Raw genomic sequence first — 16,220 nt, 5'->3', positions numbered from 1 at the left:
GTGCTCACAGGCCGCTTAATTCGCCTAAATAACGGGCCGCTGATTGCATACGTGGTGATAGCGCCAGGTAGTGACCCAGCTGGGTTCCATAGGATTTACATCAGGCCAATTTTGTCACCGAGTCATCAACATGAGTTCACTATAATGCTCCTCAAACGACTGTAACAAGGTGTTGTCTCCGAGAAACGGACAATTACACTGCTGACATCGCCGTCGTGGAAGATATCAAGCATGAAGGAGCAAATGGCTCTGAGCACTATGGGACTTAACTTCTAAGGTCATCAGTCCCCTAGAACTTAGAACTACATAAACCTAACTAACCTAAGGACAACACACACATCCATGCCCGAGGCAGGATTCGAACCTGTGACTGTAGCGGTCGCGCGGTTCCAGACTGCAGAGCCTAGAACCGCTCGGCCACTCCAGCCGGCCAAGTATGAAGGGAAGCAGTGGTTCGTAGCTGTCAGTATGTCTTCGATTATTACCACAGGACCCGTGCAAGTGCGAGAGAATGTCTCCCATGGCTTAATACCGCTCCCACCAACCTGCGTTCGTGGCGCTCTGCACGCTTCGAGCCGCCGTTCACCTCAGTGACTGGCGTTTGTGGAGAAGACCATCGACCTAATGGAGTAAAACTGTGATTCACCCAAAGAGCCAATACGTTTTCATTGGTCGGCGGTCGAATGTTGATGGTCCTGTGCCCACTGCAGTCGTAAGTGACGATGTTGTCAGGTCAACATGTGAGCACGTCGTGGTGGTCTGCTGCGGAGCTCCATGTTCAGTAATGTACTATGAACAGTGTAGTCCGAAATCCTTGTGCGTGCACCAGCATTGTGCTCTTTCGGCTGAGATGCCGCAGATCACCATTTATCCTACTTTACAGAGCACACAAGCCTCCGTTCTGCGAAGAGTCGTGGACGACCAACAATTTAGCGCCTGGTGGTAGTTTCACTGTTCTTCTACCTCTTTCCGTAGATGCTCATGACAGTATCACGTGAACTTTCGACCAGCCTCCCCGTTTTCGAGATACTCGTTCACATAACGATCTGCCCTTTGTCAGAGATGCTTATCTCGATGGATTTCCCCATTCGCAGCCCTTATCTTCAGTAGGATGATTCCCCGTCTGTGTAATGCTCCGCTATTACACTTTTGCTACGGCGTCATGGGTCCGCAACACCAGCAGGCGGCATCCAACGTCGTGGCAGGTAGTGGTCATAATGTTTTGTCTTATCAGTGTATATAACGAACAGTGACAGACCTATGACATCCCTTTGGCTATGCCCGAGGTCTTACACCTGAAAATTTCTGACCTTTGAGTATGGCATAGCGTGTTCTACTTTTTTGGAACTGTATCAAACTCCTTCCGGAAGTCAAGGAACATATCTTCAACATGGGATCTGCTATCTACTGTCCTATGCGCCTCATGGACACCAGTCTGCGCACCAGGAAGGCGCTCACAAAGCTTCACTGCACCGTTATTCCTCGTCCACACTACAGCCCGGATCTCGCACATTCTGGCTTCCGTCGGCAAGACGTTGGCTCCTACGTCGACCGGTAGAGTTATACCTTGCGTGCATGCAGGACCTCCCACAAGGTATCGTAAGGCTCTCGCAGATCGGAAATTACTTTACAAAATAGGGTTTTGTAGCCGAATGAATGAGGAAAAATATGGTGTATTGGAATCTCGAATAAAACCAACCTGCTTTCAGGAAAAAGTGAGTTACATTACTTATTGAAGAGCTCTCGTATCAAAATTTAGAGTATTTTATTTCATTTATTGGTTTGCTCTCATGCACCATTTTCAGTGGTGTGGACAAGCGTTGTGCTGTACTTCCAGGTATTGTTGTTGTTGTTGTGGTCTTCAGTCCAATGACTGGTTTGATGCAGCTGCCCACGATACTCTATCCTGTGCAAGCCTCTTCATCTGCGAGTAACTACTGCATCCTACATCCCTATGAATCCGCTTACTGTGTTCATCTCTTGCTCTCCGTCTACGATTTTAAACCTCCCACGCTTCCCTCCAGTACTAAATTGGTGATCCCTTGATACCTCGGAATGTGTCCTAACAGTCGATCCCTTCTTTTACTCAGGCTGTACCACAAATTTCTCTTCTACCCAGTTCTGTTCAGCGCCTCCTCATTAGTTAAGTGATCTATCCATCTAATCTTCAGCATTCTTCTGTAACACCACATTTCAAAAACTTCTATCCTCTCCTTGTCTAAACTGTTTATCATCCTTGTTTCACTTCCATACAAAGCTACACTCCAGACAAATACTTACAGAAAGGACTTTTTGACACTTAAATCTGTACTCGTTGTTAGCAAATTTCTCTTTCGCAGAAACACTTTTCTTACCATTGCTAATCTACTTTTTATATCCTCCCTATTTCCACCATCATCAGTTTTTTGCATCCCAAAGAGCAAAACTCATTTACGACTTTAAGTGTCTCATTTTCTAATCTAATTCCTCAGCATCACCGGATTTAATTCGCCTACATTCCATTATCTCGTTTTGCTTTTGTTGATGTTCACCTTATATCCTCCTTTCAAGATACTGTCCATTTCGTTCAAATGCTCTTCTAAGTCCTTTGTTCTCTCTGACAGAATTACAATGTCATCGGCAACCATCATAGATTTTATTTCTTCTCCCCGGACTTTAATTCCTATTTCCTTTACTGATTGTTCAATATACAGATTGAATAACATCGGGGATAGGCTACAACCCTGTCTCACTCCCTTCTCAACCACTGCTTCCCGTTCGTGCCCGTCGACTCATAACTACCATCTATTTTCTGTACAAATGGTAAATAGCCTTTCGTTCCCTGTATTTTACCCCTGCCAACTTTAGAATTTGAAAGAGAGTATTCCAGTCAACATTGTGAGTAGCTTTCCCTAAGTCTACAAATGCTATAAACATAGGTTTGCCTTCCCTCAACCTATCTTCTATGACAAGTCGTAGGGTCAGTATTGCCTTGCGTTATCCTACGTTTCTCCACAATCCAAGCTGATATTCCACGTGGTCGGCTTCTACCAGTTTTTGCATTCTTCTGTAAAGGATTTGTGTTAGTATTTTGCAGCTGTGGTTTATTAAACTGATAGTTTGGTAATTTTCACACCTCCCAGCAACTGTTTTCTTTGAAATACTCTTTTTGAAGTCTGAGAGTATTTCGCCTGTCGCATACATCTTGCTCACTAGATGGAAGAGTTCTGTCATGGATGGCTCTCCCAAGGCCATCGGCAGCTCTAACAGAATGTTGTCTAATTCCGGGGCGTTGTTTCGACTTAAGTCTTTCAGTGCTTTGTCAATTTCTTTACGCAGTATGATATCTCCCTTCTCATCTTCCTCTACGTTCTCTTCCATTTCCATAACGTTGCACTAAAGTACATATCCCTTGTATAGCCTACCAATATAATCCTTCCACCTTTCTGATTTCCATTCTTTGGTTAGGACTGGTTTCCATCTTGGCTCTTAGTACTCACACAGGTGCTTCTCTTCTCTCCAAAGGTGTCTTTAATTTTCCTGTAGGCAGCATCTATCCCACCTCTAATGATATATGCTTCTAGCTGCTTACATTGTCCTCTAGACATTCCTCCTTAGCCATTTTGCACTTCCTATTGATCTCCGTTTTTAGACTTTATATTCCCTATTGCCTGCTTCATTTATAGCATTTTTATGGTTTCTCCTTTCATCGATTAAATTCAATATCTCTTGTGTTATTCAAGGATTTTCCTTACTTGATCCTCTGTTCCCTTCACTATTTCATCTCTCAAAGCTACCCATTCTTCTTCTAGTGTATTTCCTTCCCCCGTTCTTTTAGTCGTTTCCTAATGCTGCCTCCGAAACCTTTTACAACCTCTGGTTCTTTCAGGTTATCCATGTCCTATGTTCTTAAACTCCTGCCTTTTTCCAGTTTCATAACCAATAAATTGTGGTCAGAGGCCACATTGCTCTTGGAATTGTCTTACAATTTAAAATCTGGTTCCTCAATCTCTGTCTAACCATTATATAAACATTGCGAAAAAAGCACCTAGTGTTAACCTAGGTTTCGGCGTAGATAACTACACCTTCTTCAGAACAATAAAACCCACAAGTGCCTAAGAAGACCTTTGTCAATGATTAAAAGAACACCATAGCTATACATTTATAAACGAAAAAAAGGAGGTTACACCATTAAGATAAGTAACGGTTTAGTTTTGTACACATTTACTGTTTGTGTTTTCCTTTTTTCGTTTATAAATGTATAGCTATGGTGCTCTTTTAATCATTGACAAAGATCTTCTTAGGCACTTGTGGGTTTTATTGTTCTGAAGAAGGTGTAGCTACCTACGCCGAAACCTAGGTTAACACTAGATGCTTTTTTCGCAATCGAGGCGGGTTTCTTGTTTTTTAATATATTAACCAACGATTGCTGACGCGCTGCGATGTTGAAGGTTCTTAAATTATATAAACAATCTGAAACCTTCCCGTGGCTCCAAGTCTATTCCACGTATACAGTCTTCTCTCATGTTTCTTAAACCAAGTGTTAGCTATGATTAAATTATGCTCTGTGCAAACTTCTACAAGGCGACTCCCTCTTTCATTCCTTTCCCCATTCCGTATTCACCTACTACTTTTGCATCTGTATCTTTTCCAACTATCAAATTCCAGTCTGCCATGACTATTAAAATTTCGGCTCCCATAACTATCTGAATAATTTCTTTTATCTCATCATACATTTGCTCAATCTTTTCCTCGTCTGCGGAGGTAGTTGGCACATAAACTTGTATTACTGTCGTGGGTGTGAGCCTCATGTCTATCCTGCCTGCAGCAGCGCTGTTCATAGTAGCTTATGCACATTCGTATTTTATTTTTTTTACTCATTATTAAACATAGTCCTGCATTACCCCTATTTGATTTTTTATTTGTAGCCCTGCATTACCCGGACCAGAAGTCCTGTTCCTGCTGCCACCTAAATTCACTAATTCCTGCTATTTCTAACTTTAATCTATCCATTTTCCTTTCTAAATTTTCTAGCCCGTCCGATGAAGGAATCTGACATTCCACGCTCCGATCTGTAGAACGCCAGTTTTCTTTCTCCTGATTACAACGTCCTCCTGAGTAGTCCGCGCCAAGAGATCCGAGTGTAGGACTATTTTACCTCCGGAATATTTTACCCTAGAGGATGTGATCATCATTTAACCACACAGTAAAGCTCCATGCCCTCGGGAAAAATTACGGTTGTAGTTTCCACTTGCTTTGAGCCGTTCGCAGTACCAGCACAGCAAGGCCGTTTTGGTTGATGTTACAAGGACAGATCAATCAATAATCCAGACTGTTTCTCCTGCAACTAATGAAAAGGCTGCTGCTCCTCTTCAGGAACCATGCGTTTGCCTGTCCTCTCCTACAGATACTCCCTCCACTGTGGTAGCACCTGCGGTATGGCTCTCTGCATCGCTGAGGTACGCAAGCCTCCCGCTGGTTCATGGAAGGAGGGGGGGGGGCGAGAACTATTTATTAATTTTCAAAAAGATGAGAACCATTTATTAATTTTCAGTTAGATATTACTTACTTTCGAATTATTGAAGTTGATCCATTAAGCTTGATAACAATACTTTTATTGTCAGCAAAGAGAATTATTTTTTACTTCTTGAATATATGATGGTGGATCATTTACGTATAAGACAAGAACAAGAGTGGATCCAGTATCAAACACAGAGCTACACTTTTTGTAGTTTCCCCGTCCTAAAGATACAGTTTCATTATGTACTCTGCCCGAGTTTCTTAATGCAAAACTCTGCATCGTTTTTGATAGAAAGCATGAGAGTCAGCTACCAGCAAAGCCTCTGATGCCATAATGTTTTAGATTCTCTAGGAGAAAACTGTGAAGTGCATAATCAAATTCTTTCGTAAAGTTACAGAAAGTACTAACTGGAAATAGTTTGTCTTTCATATTTTTAATGTAATTCTTGAATTGATAAGACGCCTGTTCAGCGGAGAAACCCTTTAGAAATCCAGATGGAGACTAAATATCTTGTTTTGAAAGAGGTGCGTTATGGTTCTTACAAATATAATGTTTATCACTAGGGTCGTGATGGAAGTAAGTAGTAAGACTGGACATATATTATTAATATCTGTCTACTACTGTTGTGAAGGGATTTGAAAACAGCGTGTTTCAGACTGTCTAAATATATCTCCTGTGATCGTGATGTGTTGCGTGTATAGCTAAATACATTGCGTGCACGTGACGAACATGTGTATGTTTCAGAGTCTTTGTTTCAAACCCAGGGGTGCTAGAGCATGTCATGGGAAACGACTTGTGTAAGAAACAAAATGTTCGCTGGCGCTTCCGGCGACGCTATGAGTCTTTTTATTACTGCAAGTGCAGGCAATTTGTGGCGTGCATAGGCAATCTGTGGCGTGCATATGCGAAGCGTGTTGCATATAGTCCACTCAACTGCTTCGCGTGAAAAGGTGTAGACCGAGAAAAATTAAAAGTTCCTGATTCGCTTCTAAAGTATCATTATGCTCTTACAGACTCTCAGTTAACTGGGGTAGGTAGTATGCTGTAGTTCGGCAGAAATCTCTTCGTCTCAGCGCCGCCGAATTCATTGTGGGCAACTCGCCTCTTCTTACGAGTTCTCCCTGCTGCGAGGGAAGTAAATTTTCCTACACTTTATTTCCTCTCAGTGAGGGCCACGGATTGACTTCAAAATGAGGCCGTGGCACATCCTATACTTTAATCACTGAAAGACAGTGCGACTTCACCACAACAATCCATTTCAAGTCTTTCCATTAGGGGTGACTACCAGTTCGAAACATGGAAAAAAAGCATCTTTAAAACACGTGACGCTCCAGGACAAAATAAACTCACGACACACACACACACACACACACACACACACACACACAAATTCTGTCACAGGTAATGTATTCCTTTCTTGTTTTCAGCAGAATCTCGCAGCTCCGATGAATTGCCTGGCGGACTCTCTCGAAGATGCCCGGTGCGGTTTGAACGGCATTACAAGCTGCTTCTATTCCTTTTACGCGAATGTCGCTGTTTTCTACGGGCATAGCATACGCCTTACTTTTGATGCGAGCCAACTGTTAGAAATCAACTGGTGTGAGGTCGTGGTAGTCACAGAGCCGACTATACCAATCCAGTTCACACTGTATGTGTCAGTGAGATGCTAAGTACACGGCGGTTACAATGTGATGGTGGTATCGTCAATCTGAAACCACATTTTCGCTCGTACGTCCATCGTCTTCTAATAGCTTGAGTGAGCCATTTGCCAGAAATTTGTGATGCTTGTGGCTGTCTAGACGAGCTGCAACACTAACGTGGCCAATAACACGTTCGCCCATGATGCCAGCCCACACTTTTACAGAAAACTATTGTTTCTGATGTTTGACAACGATTACACGTGGTTTTTCTTCTGCCCATACGTGGTTGTTGTGGGAAACACTCTTTATCTGTGAACATCACACAAGACGCAAACTCCGGCTTGTAATGTATTGCTGCATAAAGAACTGGGAAATCCACATAGGAGCTCCTAGGTCTTGTACCTCCTGCAACTGAAATGGATGTAACCGGCGCTGATGGAGAGTTCGAGTGATTGCGGATGAGTCCGCGTCAAATAGCGGCGTACAAACACTTCCTGTTTTGATGCCATCATTAAGTGAATAGAAGATCCCATACTTGCGCATTCGCTAATGTATCCTCTGGGAGAGTGAGTGAAATGAACGTCGTTTGTTGATGCGTTCATGATACTGACGTGCTACTAAGTGTCCACAGCCTCTATCTTTACCCGTACAGAAAAAGTTTCATTTCTACCGACCAATAAGCGTTTATGACTGGTCTGGCGCACGATGGATTATGACCACCAATATACAACTGTCCAGAATTACCAATCGACAATGACGCAGCTGTGTTGTAGGGTAGGCAGTAGAGATCAGAAACGGAGGAGTACCAAGACAAGGCGAGTACCAATGTAAGTTTGCGGGCTGCTTGCTTCATAAATCAAGGCGCCGCTGTTACGTACGTGCTACCGGGCTTCCTTCGTTCCCATTGTAGTTCCGCAGGTAGGCCTCTAACGAGTCTGAGAAGTGTGGCGCTGCGGTCGCTTCGTACTCGACGACTCGTTCCCTCGTGACTTCTTGCTAGTACGGAAGATCAGCACATGATCTTGCTGCTGTAAAGTAACACTGACAAGGTGAAATAACCGATAGTCGGAATCAAATGATCTATAAGGAAGCTGTGTTTTGTGAGGACCTGGAGGGTATAAGACGAAAATTAATTGCTGCAAAGAACATAATTTTGAATATGTTACAGTAAAGTAGCAGTGGCGTCTAGGATCCGTTTAAGATACAGTCCACGTTACAGAGAAAAAACACACAAATTTTGTCCAATGGAAACAATGTTCTTTCCGTCTCCGCCATGAGAAACGTGTGTGATGCATCAAACGAAAACTGGACAAAAGGTAACTTCACTGTTATAGCCAAGCGACAGAAAAGCACGCTTTACTCTTTTGATCATAGCAGCTAGCGTTTGTGGGCTGACAGCGAGTTACGTAGCTTACAATTCATTTCGAAAATTATTATAAATTTATTTTAATAATAATCGCTATTTAGAGGCTGCACTTCAACCTCGTCATGTTTTCCGGTACTGTTGTTACAGACCGGGTAACGCATCGAAAGTGCCTATCTGTCAACGCAACTGCTGGAGGGCTAGCACACCCGTCGTCATGGATCCGGTCGACCACGTCCGACCAACACAAGGGAGATTCTCCGCATTGCCCACCAAACACATGGCAATGGCTTCTCGTCTCCACCTGCCATCCGAGAACAAACAACGGACTGATTTTAACATTCTGTGTCATCCCGCAGAGTTGCTCGTAGAATAGGAGCAGCGGGACCAGGGAATTACCATCCCACGCGTAGACTGCTGTTAACAACACAAACGACAGAGTTTGAAATGGTGTCGCGACCGGGCAGTATGGACTGTTAATGAAAGGCGTCGCATTGTATTCAGAGATGAATGGCGGTTCTACACTACCCCGGATGACCATCATCGGCTAGTAAGGCGGCGAGCTGGGGAAATCATGTTCTTCTAGTGCTTTGGCGAGGCACAGTGGTGTTATTCCTGACGTCATAGTGTGGGGAGTATCGAGTATGACTTCACGCCATCATTCCCAGTGGATTCAGTGCATGCATCCAGGCCAGACGGGCTGCAACGATAAGTGGGCTCATACTGCCAGGTTCTTTGAAAATTTGACTCGATTTTGTAATCACTGTAATAACATCATACACCCTCTCGACCCGTGAAGTTTCATTTCGTTTGCTCCTCCCCATGTGTTCGCCTTTTTTTCAGGTGGTGTAGATTAAAGATCCTGTACTTAAAACAATAGAAATAAGAGTCACATAGGATAGTTGCTGCCCTAAGTCCTCCTGTCAATAACTGCCTTTAAATTAGAATTTCTTAATAGTTATAAGGATGGAATCGTTTCGAGCTGTTCTCAAGAGTGCACATTTGAACAATCTGTGTCCTCGAAGCTGTTAACTATTTATACAGTGAATCCTAAAGCGGCGGCGCGGTTACGTTCTTCCATTACCTGCACCTACCTGTGAATTCGTTGCAACAGATCGCTGGTAGGAAAGCCGAGCAGAAACCTACCGTACTGCTACTTGCACCAGGCTGCATAAACATAACTATTCTAAGAATCGGGAAAAGGTCTTAATTTTGAATGAAAGGTTGAAGTACTGGCAAAACTTCGGTTTATTCGGAACCTTGTGATGCACACGTCCACTGCCAAGCCCGTGCTAACATTAACGCAGTCATGCACAAACTCTTCCATTCACGTTATCAAGTTTATGGTAACGTATTTTCCGTAATCTTAACCGCTGCTGAGCACGGATTGTTCTTAAATGAAAATGCTCGCCATACTATTAAGTTTATCTGTGTCTAATGCACTCAAGTTTTTAGTCACCGATCTGCTCAACAAGCCACGCGGAATTACTGTCTTTCCTCATACACAAAATTACTTTAAAAAATCCGTAGTTTCTAAAAAACACACCGGAATAAACATGCCTTCACTTTACAACACTTTTGAAACAAGTAGCACAAAAAAACCGTCAAACTATAACTTCCTCGGAGCTCATACTACACAAGAATGTACCATTGAAAGGCTGGGCTCCGATTCCCCTAGACTGCTGGAAGCATTCTATATCTCCCAGAGAAAAGACGCGCGAAGAATACTCATTTCTGATTGGTCAGTTTTCTTTAACGACAATAGAAAACCATTATTCTCCCGTGTTAGTCCGCGCTTTTCATGACTAACCAATCAACATATAACACACTCTCGAACTGTACTTTTTTCCGAAATAAATATTTAGCATTCTGATATTTTGTTTATACTTTACGTTATTAACTATTTTCATTTGCACTCGAATTAGCTTTCCTTTTAACATAAATATTATGACACAAAATTCCCCGCCCTCTGCATTCACACAGTCTGAAAATTTTCTCACACTACTTCGTACAGCGTTCATCACAAGAACGGTGATCTACTTTAGACCACATTCACGCATCATTCACACTACTAAAAGCATATACAAAACTGTACAAACATAAATAAACAAAAAAACCTTCAAGAAATAAACAGAACAATTCACGAAAACATTATCCTGACCTGTTTCTTGAATGTCTGTGCACTACCGAACTCTGGTGGTCAAAATTCTTAACTACATTTTAATTCTTTCTGTTTACTCTTGTCCGCTACTGTCCTCTAGCAGATGGAAATTAGAGCTATGTACACGACTGAACCCGCTTCAGACCATCTGTCACTGAGCACGCATGAGTCATTTTCCCGATACACAGGCTCTAGACAGGAGCGATATAAGGCGCCACGCCTGACTACGTTAATCATGGACACAGAATGTTATAGTGTAAATTGCTGAGAACAGCTCGAGATGTGTTGAAAGTTATACCTTTTTTTAAGCATCTGTCTTCTGACTGGCTTGATGCGGTCCGCCTCGAATTCCTCTCCTGTGCCAATCTTTTCATCTCAGACTAGCACTTGCAACCTATTTCCTCCATTATTTACTGGATGTATTCCACTCCCTGTCTTCCTCTACAGTTTTTACCCTCTTCAGCTCTCTCTAGTACGATGGAGGCTATTCCCTGATGTCTTAACAAATTTCCTATCATCCTGACCTCTTCTCAGTGTTTTCGATATATTCCTTGCCTCGCCGATTCTGCGGGGAACCTCCTCATTCCTTACGTTATCAGGCAATCAAATTTTCAACCCTCTTCGGGCAACGGCCTTGCCGCAGTGGATACACTGGTTCCCATCAGATCTCCGAAGTTAAGAGCTGTTAGGCGTGGCTAGCATTTGGATGGGTGACCATCCAGGCCACCATGCGCTGTTGCCATTTTTCGCGGTGCACTCAGCCTCGTGATGCCAACTGAGGAGCTACTCGACCGAATAGTAGCGACCCCGGTCAAAGAAAACCATCATAACGACCGGGAGAGCAGTGTGCTGACCACACGCCCCCCCCTATCCGCATCCTCGGCTGAGGATGATGCGGCGGTCGGATGGTCCCGATGGGCTACTCGTGGCCTGAAGACGGAGTGCTTTTCTAGCACCACATTTTAGGCGCTTCTGTTCTCTTCTGCTCCGGTTTTTCCACAGTCCATGTCCCACTGCCATACAAAGTTGTGCTCCAGATGAACATTTTCAGAAATTCCTTTCTCAAATTAAGACCTATATTTGATACTAATAGGCTTTCTTAGCCAGGAATGCCCTTTTTTCCAGTGCTACTCTCCTTTTTTAGTCCTCATGGTTTCGAGCGTCTTGGGTTATATTGCTGCATAGGTAGGATAATTGCTTAACTTTATCTACTTTGTGATCAGCAGTTATGACGTTAATTTTCCCGCATTTCTCATTTTTGCTACATCTCATTACTTTCGTCTTTCTTCAGTTTACTCCCAATCCGTACTCTTTACCGATTAGACTGTTCATTTCTGTTGTGTACATAGTTCCGCGTAGTCAGCGCGTACACAACTTTCCCACGCGCCCCGCTAAGCACAACAGCGCAGGCGCAGCGCTCGTCCGTCTCCGCACTACGAAATTGCACTGTCTTAGAGACGGACCAAATTCTGCTTCCGCCGATCCGCGTATTAATATGTCACGCAGCCAATGAGATTGCTGCTAACGTAGGACCTTTTCTCCTCGCGGATCACACTCGCGCAGTGATACCTGAACGCTCGAGGTTTTATAACGAGTGTACAGACCTCCGATTAGTCAGTCTCCATTAGTCTGCATTAGTCTCTAGTCAAGTTTCAGTCTGCGCCTAATAAGATTATCATATTCCTGTACATAGCCATGAAGAGAAATTTATAGACACTTTGTCAAGTATCAGAGATATGTGAGAATAAGATTAACGTACCAAGACCAAAGGAACTTCAGATTGTCAATTGTAAACAGCATCCAGAATCAAGTTACGTAATATCTATGATTTTTATTATTTTAATAAATGTGTGTGAAAATTAATCAGGTTCTGTTTCAAGTTGGTCACCGTCAATCTGCTACTCTAAGCGTGCAAGTGGCATTTCTATCGTCTGACCTAACGGCAGAAGATAAACACGCCACGATAAGACCACGAGACATATTGCTGACACTCGCCTACTTCGTTAGAGCGACAAGTCAAATAATCTGATGGTGTGTGTACCGAAGGTCTTACAGTACGCACACCACAATTTCATTCAACAGAGTCCTTAATTCTTCTCGCCTTTCACAGGAGATAGTAATGTCATTAATGGATCTTAACATTATTTCCTTTCGACACGAATTTTAAAATTTTAATCACCCTCTTGAACCTTTCGTTTATTTGCGTAATTGCTTCTTCGACATATGGATCGAACGGCAAGGGTGAAAGACTACATCCCCGCCTTACCTACTTTCTAACCCGAGCACTTAGTCCTTGGTCTTCCATTGTGGTTCACTCTTAGTTCTTGTTCTGTAGTATACACCTATTTTTTCAGGGTTTCAAACACCTTGTACCATTTGATACTGTCGAACACTTTTTCCAGACTGACAAATCCTATGAACGTGTCTTGATTTTTCTTCAGTCTTGCTTCCATTACCAACTGCTGCCTTTACCTTTCGTAAAGCGGAACTGATCATCATCTAAAATATCCTCTTGTCAGAAACATGGATTCGTAAGCGGTTAAGCTGATTGTGCGATAATTCTCGCATTTGTCGGCTCTTGCTACCTTCGGAATTGTGTGGATGACTGTTCCAAACGACTAATGGAATATCGCCAGTCTCATACGTTCTACGCACCAACATAAATAGTTGTCTTGTTGCCACTTCCCCCAGGATTTTAGAAATTATTTGTCCCTTCTGCCTTATTTGATCTTACGTCCTACAAAACTCTCCTAAATTCTAACTCTAATACTGGATACCCTCTCTTGTTTCTTCCTGTTCCACGTCAACAGACAAGTCTTCCCCCTCAAAGAGACCTTCAATGTTCTCTTTCTACCCATCCGCTCTCTCCTCTGCATTCAACAGTGGAATTACCTATTAATGTTACCGCCCTTATTTTTAATTTCATCGAAGGTTGCTATGACTTTTCTATATGCCGAGGCAGTTCTTATACTATGAAATTAGAGTTAAGGAATTGTTTAAAATGAACAGGTAAGTTGGAACCTAGTCACCAGTATCTCATATTTGAACGTAACTAATTCATAAAACTGAAGAAATAGTAACATATCAGTATCGTTGCCAACCGTTCAGTTTAAAGTTAGTTAATAGTGTGTTTTCGGATTCCTAGCTGAGTTCACAGTTACGTTATTATGTGAAATATTTCGACAGTGAACCTCGACTTCATGGTCAGGGACCCTGAGCAGTGCCGTCCTTAACGACCACGCTATCGAGGAGACGTTAAACTCCAACCTTCAGACCTTTCAAGTCGTGTCTCTTACGTGTTCCGTGTCTACACTACAACCGCCGATCGAGGTAGCATGCAGAACACGCTACTGGAGTAGGGTACCATCCACCCATTTCTCTATATAGGTTACGGCGAGTGCCAGAATTGTTTTTTTAAAAGGAGACGGCCGAATTACTTTGTATCGAATTCAAGTAATAACTGCGTGTGGCCCAATGGTCGGGTACAAGTCTCTCAATTGGACGCAGCTTCGACGACTTGCGTGTCCCTAAAATACCGCACTTATATAACCCGCAAAAGGGACTTACAGTATAACTTGGAATCCTGGCAACACTTCACATAGTTGACAGGCAAGGCTAGATTCAAGACAGACTGAAAATTTTCGTGATCCGGCGTGGACCTGATCCTGCCACGTTTCGGTTTGCAGGCGAAGCGCTTCATCAAACCCGACTCCGTCTCTAACGACTCGTCCTCGACGGGGGATGCGAAACTCTCATTTCCTTCCTCTAACTATAAGCAAAGTCGATCGAATCTTGGCAGTGAGCTTATATGAAACCACTACCCGCAAAACCTGAAGAAGACGAGATTATTCCAATCGTCTAACGCATAAACCTTTAACTCAATCGAAAACATATCATTAATCACTCATGCTAAGAAGTTCTCATGAAACACTTTAAAACAGTTGGTTGCGGCCTTCTGGGAATAGAGCCGTGGTAGAGTCTTGCGACCTGGAGTAAAAGGGCATCATCGCCAGGCCAAATGATAAGTGAGAGATGAAAACTTACCAATTTCTTAGTCAACGACTAGTAGTATATGGAGCCAGTGAGATCTCAAGCAAGCTGCCCGCTATGGAGATCGACGATGACTGTACAATATGCATTACCTAGAAGCGCCACTTGTATGTTGCTGGCTGTTCGATATAACTCCCGCAACACCACATCCACCAATTAACATTGCTTACAAGCAACGAATCGAGCCACACTTAGTTTCAGCAAATATTTCGGAAACCACAAGTGAATGGACGATACAGGTGACACGGAGGCTTACTCAGTAGCTCTGAGAGCTGGGTTCACAGGTCGATAATGCTTGGTAAGCAAATTCGTTAACATGCAGAGGGATATCTTGCTAATTTTGAAGTGCCTTCAGCACTTCGCAGAAAGGCAATGCTACTCGTGCAGACATCCACAGAGAGAGAGAAATAATTTCTGGTGTGCCGTAGGGATCTGTGATAGGACTGATACTATGCATACTATACAGTTCCGATTTAGTGGACGTTATTAGATGCATTTTTGGTCGGTGGTCTGATTCTTGAGAAAAATATAATAAGTTACCAATACATAAAACAAACCACAATATACTCTACGAATGAATACCAGAATCTGTCACGTCGCACAAGTACCTGGCAGCGGCAATGTGAGGGAAAATCATTCATAGGTCTTGCGTTCATAAAGTGAATGTCATACTCTGTTTCATTGGTGGAATACACAACACTGCATTTTGTCTTTGACAGAGACTGCTAACAAAACACTTATATAGGTTGTACTGGCATACTAATCAAGTGTGCGGGCTTCAAGTCATGCAGAGAACCAGTTGTAGCAAAATATGTACAAATCAACTTGTTAAATGAATTTAGTTCCTTTCTCATTGAGCAATGGAGCAACAATCATCGTTGGTGGTGGCATGCGTTCTCTCTACTATATCACACACGCTTCTGAAAAAAAATCCGATGATTTCAGAGTAAAATCGTCACATTTGCGAATCGTAACAATTTTATAACACCATCGGTTTTTTAACTATATATGACGGTAGTATCTGTTCCCGAACGCACACGCTATGCCCGAACTCGTACGGGACTTGGTAGATTAATCTACCACGAGTAATGAGTATGATGGGCAAACATCTATTAGGCGCACTACGAATGTAGTGTTGTGGACATGTTGGGAATGTGGATCTCACGTGGGGCGTGCAAGGGATAAGTCCCTGCAGACGCACTATCCTCTGTGCCCGCGGTGGCTGAGATGGATAGAGCGTCTGCCATGTAAGCAGGAGATCCCGGGTTCGAGTCCCGGTCGGGGCACACATTTTCAACATATCCCCAATGAAGTGTATCAACGCCTGCTTGCAGCTAGGGTGTCAGTTTAATTATCATTTCACCATCGGTTTTTGTTGGCCCTGTATCCGACAGACAGAGGAAAGTAGATTCACAGGCCGGAGACAATGCCCAGATCATACGTAACTTGCGCTTGCTCAGAATAATCGGAGGGACACTATAAAATGATCGGCAATTAATCTCAGGA

General features: G+C 43.1%; 1 protein-coding gene and 1 pseudogene across 1 annotated transcript in view; both read left to right on the top strand.

The window, feature by feature from the left end:
• The window catches only part of LOC124606784 (echinoderm microtubule-associated protein-like CG42247), a 340,411-nt gene that overhangs the window by 78,167 nt on the left and 246,024 nt on the right, over positions 1–16,220 (top strand). The gene's annotated exons all lie outside the window — the stretch shown is intronic.
• Positions 11,289–11,406, top strand: LOC124607738 (annotated as a pseudogene).

The sequence above is a fragment of the Schistocerca americana genome, chromosome 3 (genome assembly GCF_021461395.2).
Source record: "Schistocerca americana isolate TAMUIC-IGC-003095 chromosome 3, iqSchAmer2.1, whole genome shotgun sequence".
Taxonomy (NCBI): domain Eukaryota; kingdom Metazoa; phylum Arthropoda; class Insecta; order Orthoptera; family Acrididae; genus Schistocerca; species Schistocerca americana.
The sequence above is the reverse complement of the archived record's forward strand: the minus strand, read 5'-3'. Positions and strand labels throughout refer to the sequence as shown.